Source organism: Leptodactylus fuscus, chromosome 4 (genome assembly GCF_031893055.1).
Source record: "Leptodactylus fuscus isolate aLepFus1 chromosome 4, aLepFus1.hap2, whole genome shotgun sequence".
In the NCBI taxonomy this organism is placed as follows: domain Eukaryota; kingdom Metazoa; phylum Chordata; class Amphibia; order Anura; family Leptodactylidae; genus Leptodactylus; species Leptodactylus fuscus.
The window spans coordinates 194,772,694-194,785,454 of NC_134268.1; the positions used below are offsets into that span (position 1 = coordinate 194,772,694).

General features: G+C 45.1%; 1 protein-coding gene across 1 annotated transcript in view; it reads left to right on the top strand.

The window, feature by feature from the left end:
* Nucleotides 1-11,713: 11,713 nt before the first annotated feature.
* Nucleotides 11,714-12,761, top strand: part of WDR37 (WD repeat domain 37) — a 126,333-nt gene continuing 125,285 nt past the window's right edge. The window contains exon 1 of the mRNA XM_075271624.1: nt 11,714-11,794. The gene's annotated coding sequence lies outside the window, so the exon portion shown is untranslated. The remainder of the gene's footprint in view (nt 11,795-12,761) is intronic.

Consider the following 12,761-nt stretch of genomic DNA (forward strand, 5'->3'; position numbering starts at 1 on the left):
ATCTCATCTTTCGTTCTGGTAGGGGAGAAGGAAAAAAAATTGATTGGCACAAGCAACTGGTGCAGAATTTGATGGAAATGTTTCCGTAAACCCTCGCAGGCGGCAGAGAGATTTCCCCCATAAGGCTAGCAACAGTCATCCAGTCCACAACCACCAGGGGAACACTCTCCAAGGTCTGGTACACGTTAATCCCCCCTGTTGCCTAAACTACTGCCACTGAGGTGCCTAGTGTCATCAAAAGTGAAAAGTATAGGCACATGTTGCGTGAGTACCTGACCAACCACAGCCCTGTCCTCTCCGATCCCTCTGCGCCTTACATGTATTGGGTGTAGAGGTTGGACCTGTGGCCCTTGGGGTGAGCATACATAGCCTGACAATTGCTGTGTATCCCAGTTAGGTTTTGGGGGTACACAGCAATTGTGTAAAGATGTCAGTATGCAATCAGAGATCATCAGACCATAACATTAGTAATAGTTTTTTTTTTTCATTTATGTTGTTATTTCTATATGGATACCATATATGTTTACATACCTCCCAACTTTTGAAGAACCGAAAGAGGGACAAAATGTGTGGTGCGCGTAGCGCGCCGCTGCAAATTTAGCCCCGCCCACTTTTGTGTTGACTCCGCCCACTCGTTAATTTTTCCATGTGCCCGCACACAGTATAATCCTCCTACGGTCACCCGTAAATTATATGTCCCCCCTCTATCTCTCCCCCAGTTTCATATACACCCTTCATCTGCCCCCAGTTTCATATCCCTCTTCCATCTCTGCCCCCAGATTTATGTCCCTCCATCTCTGCCCCCAGATTCATGTCCCCACATCTCTGCCCCCAGATTCATGTCCCACATCTCTGCCCTCAGATTCATGTCCCTCCATCTCTGCCCCCAGATTCATGTCCCCCATCTCTGCCCCCAGATTCATGTCCCCCATCTCTGCCCCCAGTTTCATGTCCACTCCATCTCTGCCCCCAGATTCATGTCCCTCCATATCTGCCCCCAGATTCATGTCCCCACATCTCTGCCCCCAGATTCATGTCCTCTCCATCTCTGCCCCCAGTGTCATGCCGTCCTCTCCATCTCTGCCCCCAGTGTCATGCCGTCCTCTCCTTCATCTGCCCCCAGATTCACGTTCCACCTCCACATTAAAACTTACCTTCTCCTCCGCTCCCTCGCCGCTCTCTGCCCGCCTCTCTCACTGACACATGCGGCTGAAGGAAGATGCTGACACAGGTCAGCTCCTCGCTTCGCCGCTGCCCGCCTCTCTCCCTGACATATACGGCTGAAGCTGCTCGCATGCTCGCTTCGCCGCTGCGTCTCTCTCTCGCTGACACATGCGGCTGAAGCGAGGAGCTGACCTGTGTCAGCTCTTCGCTTCGCCGCTGCCGCCGGCTCCTGGCTTGTACATCGTGTCTACAAGCCAGGAGCCGGCGGCAGCAGCGAAGCGAGGAGCTGACACAGGTCAGCTCCTCGCTTCAGCCGCATGTGTCAGCGAGCGGCGAAGCGAGCACACGAGCAGCTTCAGCCGCATGTGTCAGGGAGAGAGGCGGGCAGCGGCGAAGCGAGGAGCTGACCTGTGTCAGCTCCTTCCTTCAGCCGCATATGTGTTCAACTCAGATCTGCGTCCTCTGGACGCAGATCTGAGTTGAAATCGGGACATACCTCCCTCCAACCGGGACCGCGGGACATGTCACCCAAATCGTGACTGTCCCGCGGAAATCGGGACATTGGGAGGTATGTGTTTATATAAGTGTGTCAGCACACTACCTGAGGCATATCAGATAATCTGCAGATGCTTGTACAGAATGGACTCAGTGTTAGCTGTGTGTTTACATAGAGAGATAACAGACCAGGCTTTATCAGCAAACTCCAATTAGTTGAGATAATCCTGCTGGCAAGAGCAGCTTAATATAGCATATGAACATAAATTCATAACAGTCGTGAAGCCATGGAATTTACCGATTCAGCTGTTTTTGCGTGAAAGAGTAACAAACATCCAAACTTTCACATTTATAATATTAGTAGGATAGGATAGGATTAGTAGGAGGATAGGCAGCGCCGCACCTCCCATGAGGCGACCTGAAGCGAGTGCTTCAGGCGGCGCTATGTCAGGACCTCAGGGAGGGCGGCATTTTTGATTACCTAAGCCAGTCCAGGACAAGCTGTCCTGGACTGGCTTAGCACCGAGCGGTGGTTTGGGGAGGCCACTGGAGCAGCGCTGCTCCAGCAGCCTCCCCTCACGCTCAGGCAGAGAGCAGGTCATCTCCATGCCTGCTCTCTGCCTGTGAACGGTGCTAAGCCCCGCCCCCTTCACGCCACCATGCCCCCTTTGCTCCGCCACGCCCCTTCGCTCCTCCCCCTCCTCCCGGGTGGGGGGTGGGGCGGCTTTCTGTAGTTCGCCTCGGGCGGCGAAAGGGGTAGGTTCACCCCTGAGGATAGGATTGATAGGATAGGATAGGATAGGATGAATGGTAGTGAGATGCAATACCAGGAACATCTACAACTGTAAAGAATAATGAATGGGGTGTCTCCTTTATTTTCCTTTTTGGCAGGGGTGTCATACCCCTACTAATGTATTTTATTTTCTGAAATAGCAAGTCCTGTAATTCCCTCCTGGTAAGAACAGAAATCCTTGTATCTTATCAGTCCTGCTCCCACCTATCACTTCTCATAGATGTTCTGTGATGTTCATGTATACTCTACATACTGTATGCACTAGCTTTATGTATAAATCCTGCCACCTAGTGTCCAATCTTGAGTCTTACTTTCAAATGTATAGTTAATGTAAAGATTTCAGATAAGTAGTAGCATTGCAGGGTATTGTAGCTTTATCCTGTTCACTTCTTTACTGGTCTGCAGTATCCAGCCCTGCCTGTACTAACCAGATAATATGCAGATAGATGGATCAATGTATACAATGAAGAAGCTGCAGGGACAATAGGAATCTGTCTATCTGTTTAAAATCCGGACATAATAAAAAGAATAAAGAAATGGAATGAAAAAAAGAATAAATAACATTATCCATTTATTAAAAAAAATAAATAAATAAAAAAGCTATGCAGTGAAGGAAATAAGTATTTGATCCCTTGCTGATTTTGTACATTTGCCCCCTGACAAAGACATGAACAGACTATAATTTTAAGGGTAGGTTAATTTTAACAGTGAGAGATAGAATATCAAAAATAAAATCCAGAAATTCACTTTTTATAAATTTTATAAATTTATTTGCATTTTGCATAGAGAAATAAGTACTTGATCCCTTTGGCAAACAAGACCTAATACTTGGTGGTAAAACCCTTGTTGGCACACACAGCAGTCAGACGCTTTTTGTAGTTGATGATGAGGTTTGCACAACATGTCAGGAGGAATTTTGATCCAATCCTCATTGCAGATCTTCTCTAAATCATTAAGAATTTGAGGCTGTGTGAAGGATCGCCCCGTCTCGCCAAGCCGCTTGGCACACCTGCGGTCACCTTTCTTACCTTACTTTCCACTCTCACCCTGAGTCTTATAGGATAATACGAAACGAGCTTTATAAATTTTAGATATTTTGTAAGCCGATGGCCAGCCAGATAATGGAGGGGGTGTACATCACATGCAGACTATTGAGGTGGGCAAGATGAGAAAAGTCCAGGAATTATGTTTGTTCTCAGCAGAAAACTTTCGTCTGCTGAACATTTTGGTAAATGCTCAGTACTGGGCTGGATTTTTAGGAATGGCAGGTAGATTGGCAGTGGGACCTGTCATTCCACCCCCCTCCAGTCCACACTTTGGGGATGTTCCGGCAGCGACTCAGCTGCAGAGAGTCTCCTCGTCAAGGAGGCTTAAGAAGTTGCTCCAGCAGCAACACTTGGGCAGAGTTTGGCTGGAGTGCCAACAGAGAGGTCATATTTTTGGAGCTGTGTCCTGAATGATTCTACTGGCTTTTGATTTCTGTTATTCTAGGTGAGGTAACCTATTCTATGTTTAGTTAGAGCCTAGCCGGGCAGGTATTTATTTTTGCATTGTTTCCTTTTGTTGCTGCACTATACTGTATTTTTGAGTGAAAATAAAACTCTACCTTTGTTTTGGACTAATAGAAACTGGAATTGTATGCCACCCACCTAGCAACCCCAGACCCTGACAATTTATGAACCCCAAGTGGGTCGGTACTAGACACATAACATATACAGAAATATATATCAGCGGATGACAAGCAAATATGGTTACAAAAGCATAATACAGTATAATAAATAAAGGTGATTAAAAAGGTTAGAAAAAGAAGATATAAAACCCAGGTGGGTCTCTGGAGTTTCTTCTCATAAATTACATTAGTTTTATGCCAGATAGCTGGGTCTTCATCATGAGGTAGAAGAGTGGTCTAGAAATTGTAGAAAACAGCAGTCATAGAAAGTGATCACAAAGCAGGATTGAAACCTCCTCTACTTGTAATCTTGGCACAACAACCCTTCTACTCTGTCCCAACCTAAATTCATACTTCTGAGCTACAAACATACATGTTTCAGATCTGATGCACAATTCTTACAATTTATTTCTCGACAGGTGGAAGATGAGCCAAAATAATTCCAGTACAGGGGCGTAACTACCAAGGTAGCAGCGTTTTTTTGTTTGTTTTTTCTAATAGGCCATTACCGGGCCCTATTTACTTACCTCTCCTGGCTCCACGCAGGCTTCGGGCCTACTTGTGTGACGTCCTTGATGTCACATGACCAGGGCCTGCGTCCTTATGCATCGCAACGCAGGCACCGGGTCACATGACGTCCCGTAGGTCATTGAAGATGGCTGCCATCACCAGGGAGTGCATCAGAGCCCAGGGAGAGGTAAGTAACAGTGTTTTTTATGTTTGTATCCCCCTGGGTCTCTGATTATTTGGCCTGTATGGGGCATCATATTGTGTGTGCAGGGGCCACTATGCGGCATCATACTGTGTACAGTGGCCAGTATGGGGAATAATAGTGTGTGCAGGAATGTGTGGAGGGTGGGTGAGTCGATTGGTCAGGGGGGACCCCATATCAAAAGCTCGCCACAGGGCCCCACCATTCCTAGTTACGCCACTGTTCCAGTATGTAGGTGTGTCTACACCAATTGCCATACTTGCAACCTGTCCTTATGTTTGTATCTTTGTCCTCCTCCTCAGAACCTTTTCCCAATCACTTACAACAGTCTCAGACAGGATATGTGCTTATGGAATCATCAAGTCTCATTCTATCTAGCCCTCAGGACACTCAAAATGCCCCTTAAATTCTTAATCCACCTCATTATACTCTGTCTGAACCTTATCTCAGTTATAAGGGGTTATCTTTTGTGCTGACAACAAGATTGAATTACTTTTGAATGGATTAAAGACTTAAATCTGTACACTAGGAAAATAAGTAAAAAATATGAGAAAAATTATTGAACATGGAATAGGTTCATAGTGTTGATCCTATTTGGACGCATGCGTAGTCCCCGTTATATGAGACGATGCGTTTCAGGACAGAACGCATGCCGCGGGGCCACTTCTGTACAAAACACTGGACATGGGTGCATCTATGGGAACTCTATTGGGAGGCTTTATTTGGAGGCTGATTTGAAGTGGATTCAGCGTCAAAATCAGCGCCAAAAATCAGTGTGCACTGACCCTTAACATCTTGGTACCGCACATTAGAGACTGGTTTTTATTATCAGCCCGATGGAGAGTGGTTTTTTCCTCCTATGTTCCCTCTTGGCAGCCTTATAAACACACAACAGTGGCCTTTAAAGGGGTATTCCCATCTGGACATTCATATTCCAAAACAAAGTTTAGGGCAATACATGCATTTTCACAAATAACATCAATTAAAAAAAGTGGACAGTTTTCTAGCAATGTTACCAGGTACAGCCAGGCTTTCCACTTTAAAAAGCGACCGTTGCCCATGGACACGGCCACCTTAGTGTGCACATAGCGGTGGCCGCGCTTGCGTAATCAGCATCACCGCTACGATGCTGTTCCCATACATACACAGCACGGGTACGCGCATTCTTCACGCATGCGCAGATAATACCCGCCCATCCAAGTCACTGTGAAGCATGGGGGATGACTTTGGGAGTGTCTTACAACCGGCCGTCATGCCTGCACTTTCTTAGCGGAATGACTGCCGGTTGTAGGGGAGAGGGGAAGGTATGCTATTTACCTTCCCCATCTTCGTTGCAGCGCTGGTGCTGCTGTTCGTCGTCGCGGCGGCGGAAGTGGTGGGCGGGGCTTAGCGTCGCGCCGAAGAGCCTCACTTCTTGGGCTTAGCAGAAGGCTGAACGCTGTGCTTTGTGTGCACAGGAAATTCGGCTGCTGCCTCTGCTGTGATACTGTGTTGTATCCACTGTTCTGGCTGTTGTGGGATGAGCTGGGAGAGTCCCAGCGTTCAGCCGTCTGCTAAGCCCAAGAAATGAGGCTCTTCGGGGCGACACTAAGCCCCGCCCACCACTTCCGCCGCCGCGATGACGAACAGCAGCACCAGCGCTGCTACGAAGATGGGGAAGGTAAATGCAACACTCAGGAAGGCCAGGGCTGGTATCACGGGTAATATATCCGATGTGGCTGGCTTTCAGGGGGGAGTCCCTGGGTCCCGAATGTGCACCAAATCTCCCTTTTTGATGTCCCCGATTACCCGCCCCCACGTGATATCTGACAATAACAACAGACAACCAGGCTTCGGGGGTAATCGTTGCTCTTTTTACTAGCAGAACGAGTTGATACAAATATACAGATGACGGAGTGATTCTTCACATACAATACAGCGATTTTTATAGACAGTGTCCACTTAATCAGGTGATGGAGCTTTGAGCAAGAATACCTTGGATTCAGTTAACTCGTAGTAGCTTGGGAAGTTAAACTTGTATATACTTGTAGGGATGGCCTGTATCCAGGGGGTTAGACCTCAACAAAGCTGGGTACACGTATATAGAAGAGGAGATACAAGTTATCGACGAACTAGCTATGGGCTCCTTTAAATATAGATTTGTCCCAAAGACTTACTTGCATAGTGAAATACGTGTGGAGTTCCCAGATGTATGGATACAGGACGGGCTACTCGTAGAGACGTGTAGCTTCAGAGGAAAACACTCCCTGAGGAACATCTTGGAGGCAAAGGAAAAGGCATCTCTGCTTGGAGATTCAGAAGAAAGTATTCTCTGAGAAGAAGCTTGGGTACAGAGGAAAAGACGTCTCTGTTACAATTTCCCGGAGACTTAGCTGCCATTTTTACAGCTTCCCATGTGCTCAGCTCCACACCGAAGACAAAAAGTTCCCAACCCCTTCTCTAGAGTGGGCGGTCACTCAGCTCCGCCTCCAGGCCAGCCAAGCTCCCTTGAGTGGTCCTGGAGGGCACCTAATTATAATGGACACTCCCTTTACAGTGCCAGCTCAAATTACAATGACAAAGTATAGGCAGATGTAGTTCACAAAAACATCCACAAGATGGCGCATGCTCTGGTGAAATATAGAAAGAATGACGGGGGAGGAATCTTTTTACCTTATATGCAAATGTCCATATCATCTCGGTCTGCAAGGACGATTAGAGGGAATTGGACTAGCAGTACCGGGACATTACATAAATAGCATACCTTCCCCCCTCCCCTACACTACCTACAATCGGCAGTCATTCCGGCGCTCCGCTAAGAAAGTGCCGGCATGACTGCCGGTTGTAAGATGCTCCATAACACATCCCCTATGCACGAAGCACTCATAAAAAAGTCTCCCATTGATTTCAATGGGTTCTGTCTTCCATGCGGAACACATTGAAATCAATGGGTTAAAAACCCTCTCATTGATTGCAATGTATTCTCTCGGGAGCGTGCACGTCTTTATAATAAAAGCGTCAGAGCAGTCACATGACTTATTGACACTAGTACCGCCCACAATAGTCATGTTTTTGTCAGGACAAAGTAATGGATCTTTCTGTAAGAAAAAAATTGGTCAAGGGTAGGGACAATATATTTTTGCTAATATATTTCTATTAGTGTGTGGAATTGATTTAAAGTAAAAAAAAAATTTAAACGTCCAGATGGGAATACCCCTTTAACCAGTGACATAAGTGAAGTCTTGTGTGGCGCAATCCAATTTTTTGTCTGGGTTTCCTTACCTATGTAGTTGATAATCGTACCTTTTAATATTCTGTACAATGTACTGAGACTCTAGAAAATAATTTATAATGGGCTGGAATTGAGAAAAAAATTCACTACTGCCATTTTCTTATGGGTTTTGTTTTTACAGCTTCCACTGTGCGGAAAAATCTGTTAGCTTTATTCTGCAGTTCAGTATGATGACATACCAGATTTATATAGGTTTTTCATATTGTAATACCTTTACAAAAACTCAAAATTTTAAAGAAAAACAAAGACTATAAGACGCACCCAGGTTTTAGAGGAGAAAAATAGGGAAAAAAAATTTTCAGACAAAAAATGGTAAAATATTTAATGTATGGGAGTTGTAGTTTTGGAACAGCTGCAAGGCCACATTGACAGGTGACCCTGCAGCTGTACGGGGATGTATAGGGCGTTTTTTTTGTGGGGTCAGGTGTACTTTTTAGATATACCATTTTGGGAAATGTTTATTGCTTAGATCACCTTTTATTTAATTCAGAGGCAAAACAGAGAGAAAAACCCGGCGGTTTAGCACTTTTGATTTTGACGTTCACTGTACATAAAAATATTAGTAGAACGGGCATTTTCAGACACAGGGATACCTAATGTGTATGTTTCACAGTAATGTTATACTTTTATATGTATTCTAGGGAGAGGAGGTGAACTTTTATTTATTTTATTTTTTATTATATTTTTTTTAAGGGTTTTTTTTTTTTTTTTTTTTTTTTTACTATTTTATTTTCCCCCGCCTAGGGGGCTTGAACCTGCAATCATTTGATTGCAAGTCCCATAGACGGCAATACAAGTGTATTGCCGTCTATGGGAGATTCTATACATTACTATCGCGGAGGGTCATAAACCAGCCGCGATAGTAATATATAGCTATGACAGGCCTGGAAGCCTTCATTAGGCTCCCGGCTGTCATCGGAACAGGTCAGCTCCTGCGGCCTCGCCGTGCAGGAGCCGGCCTGCATCACTAAAGGTATGGGACCGGCCCCGGGGCTAACTGACTGCCGGGACCTGTGGAGGAGGAGCGGATTTGCAGCCTGGCCGCGCTACTGCCACCGCTGGTTTTCTTCAGCGGCAGGAGTGTGACAATACTGCAGGCCCCGGCAGCTAAGACAGTCCCCGGCATCTGCTGTAATAGACCGGCGGATGCCGGGGAGTGTCTTAGCTGCCGGGGCCTGCAGATTGCCGCGCTACTGCCGCTGAAGAAAACCAGCGGTGGCAGTAGCGCGGCCATGCTGCAAACCCACTCCTCCACCCACATTCAGACTTATAGTCCGAAAAATACGGTAATCAATCGCCATTACTTTTCTGTTATATTTCAGTCTACGGATCTGTGAAAGGTGTCTTGTTTTCTGCAGGACAATTTGTGTTTTTTTTTTTTATATTATTTTGGGGAAGGTGTAACGTCACTTATATTTCCAAAGCAGTGAACAAAAACCAGCATGTCAGCGATTTTGATTTTATTTTTCTACTACGGCGTTCACTGTATAGTACAAATGTTTTAGCAAATGTTATTTTTTTTGCAATAGCTTGGATGTTTTCTGCCCTGGGGATGTTTAATGTGTTAATGTTTACTTTTATTAATTTTAGGTTTTTTAAACAACATTTCAGCCCCCCCAGGAGCTTGAACCTGTCACCACTTATAGTTATCCCCCTGATTGTCATCTGTGTCAAATCCCTTATAATAAGAAGAAAGAGAATAAAAACCCCGGCACAGAGCCGTTCCTTGTGTAATACCTTTGGTATGAGGAATGGAAAAAAACAATACAGGTGTCCGCTCACCTGGCTAGGTTGTGTTAAACACAACAACCTATAGTCGTAGTAGTCAAGGAACCAGTACAATACTGGAAGGCAGCCACTGGTAACAGTCACGTGGACGTCAAGATAACAAACAAAAATAAGGACCAGCCTCGCGGAGAAAGGCAGAGAATCAGCGCTCACCCGGTTTTGAGTATAGAAGGCAACTTTATTGGGCACCATGCGTTCCGGGCAAAAAAGCCCTTTTTCAAGTGCAATACAAATCGTGTTCTTCTAGATATGCCTGAAGTCTGTTCACCAAGTCACTCTTGTTGCCCTTCACATCCAAGCCCCGGGCCAGACATTCCTGCTTGAGTTCTGCTAGCTTTAGCTTGTGAATCTCTACAATGTCCGCCAACAAGAGTGACATGGTGAACAGACTTCAGGCATATCTAGAAAAATCCCTTATATAGTTATTGAAGGCAGTCTGTAAGGCCTTGTTCACATCTGTGTTGGTATTCTGTTTGGGGGAGTCCACATGGGGACCTCCCCAAATGGAATACCAAACGTATTTGCAAGCAGTGGGCAGTAAAAGCACTCAGATCCCCATAGACTATAATGGGGTCCGTGTGCTTGCCGCCAGATCTCTGCAGGGAGCATGCGGACAGGAAAGTAGTTTACAATCTACTTTCCTCTTCGCATGACTCATGCGGGCAGCGCACGGCAAGCACACAGACCCCATTATAGTCTATGTAGTCCGTGTGCTTTCACTGCTTGCAATTGCGTTTGGTAGTCCGTTCGGGGGTCCCCATACGAACGGATTACCAAACGCAGATGTGAACGAAGGGTAACATTATTACGGCAGGCCTGGGAGCTTTTGGAAGGGTTACAGCTGCCATAGTAATGGGAAGGCTCCCATCTCTTTACCAACAATGAAAGGGAAAGTAACTACACGGATGTTGTGGTATTTGACCACAGCATCTGAGCGGTTAAACGCCTGTGACCACAGTCTCTTATTACAGACACTGCCGCTAAGTCCCTGCTATGTGAAACAGAAGTAAAGCAGGCACCATCATTAGTTATGTGAACCAGTACATACAAGTACTTTCTGGTGAGCATAGGGGCTAACAATCTATAGCATGTGTGTATAAATCTACTATGTGTATAAATCTACTACACATACATGCTACAAGTCCTGTTCTGTACTTTGAAAGAGATTTTTTCTGCAGAATCTGAACTGAAATCTGCAATAACGTCTTCACATCTGAACATAGACTAAGCACTGTCTAATATAACATTTTTTTCTGTATTGGTTGTGTCTCCAATAGTGTTTAACAAATTCCAAGAACAATTAGTTACAATAGAAAGTTAAACCATAGAGTGTAAGCTGTCTCATAGATTGTAAGCTCTTGTGAGCAGGTGCCTCACTCCTATTGTGTGAATTGATGATTATTTTTGCTATATCTCCTTTAGTCTGTACATGAACTCTATTTTTGTGTTGTGGAATAGTATATAATAAAATGTAGTATTTATTATTATTATTATTATTCATTTTCCCACTTGAACATAAAAAGCCAAGAACTCAATGTTCTGAAAGGAAAATCTTCAAATGACCTCGACTGCAGTGAGATATGATCAAACTGGGAGTATGGCTGCTGGCTGGACATCAAGGACAGGAGCAGACACTCAGCGAGCGCTCAGGTTCATACTAAAAAAAGAAAGGACATAAATATACCGCAAAGTCACTGCCAAGGGCTAGCAACAAGTGAACAAAACATGGAAAGTAACATGCAAGTTATTGACATTGCAGCAGGTGACTCGAAATATTGTCCTAATGCATTAATGTGACCAATGTCAGACACTGATGGATTTCTAATAGGATGTGTTATCAGTATCAGATGGATGAGGGTCCAACACCCGGCACCCCAACTGATCAGCTGTTTTCAGCACAAGGTAAGGAACTGGGCACAGATGACTTGGTATAATGGGCAGTGGCCATTCCAAACCCAGAGCACACTGAGAATTGCAATAAAAATGTTAAGAACCAAAAAAACGCCATGAAAGTGCCAAAAATGTCAATACAAAAACGCTGGTATAGCAGATTCTTGATTTGTGCATATGTACTATAATTCAGGAAAACCATCAACCAGTCCATGGAGAACATACAAACTCCTTGGATTTGTACCCAGGACTCCAGTGTGGTAAAGCAAGACTACTAATTGCTGAGCTGCTTGCTGTAATTTACTCTGCTTACTTATAAAAAAAAAATAAATCTATCCATGGTCATCAATGGTGTAACTAGGAATAGCAGGGCCTCAAAGTGAACATTTGACATGGGCCCCCCAGCACCCTGACCCCTCCCTTACACAAACCGTATTCCTGCACGCAGTATTATTGTCATGACCTGATTATTTGTGTATGTTGGTGTGTGTTTCTGTTGGGTATTTGATCCGGGCTCCTGTGTTCTGCTGGTGGTTGCTTTGCCACTGGACCATCGGTTTTGGCATTTTGGTGTCAGTCCTCTGAGCATACTTGAGGTTCCAGGAATTGAACCTCAGGTGTTAATTATTGCCATCAACCTATGGGAGGATTCTGGGGTCTTTATAAGGAAGAGGGCTGGCTCCACTAGTTGCTGGTTTTGTGGTTCCAACTTAAAATTTGTGGCCCTGGGAGGAGGAGTGTTTTGCTTGTGATTCAATTGTCTAGGAAGTGGTTTGAGTGTTTCTTGTGTGTGAGTTTGGTTTCCCTTCACACTTCTACTCTGCCCTGTCCTTCACTTCTGTTTGCTTGGCACTATCTGGTTGTTTGAGGTGGGTTCCAGTTTATTTTGCCCCAGTCCTGTGTTAACCCTTTCCTCACCTCTCCACTGTCCCTCTCCTCATTCTCTTGTTTTGTATTGTGTTGTGCTGCGTGTCCGTTG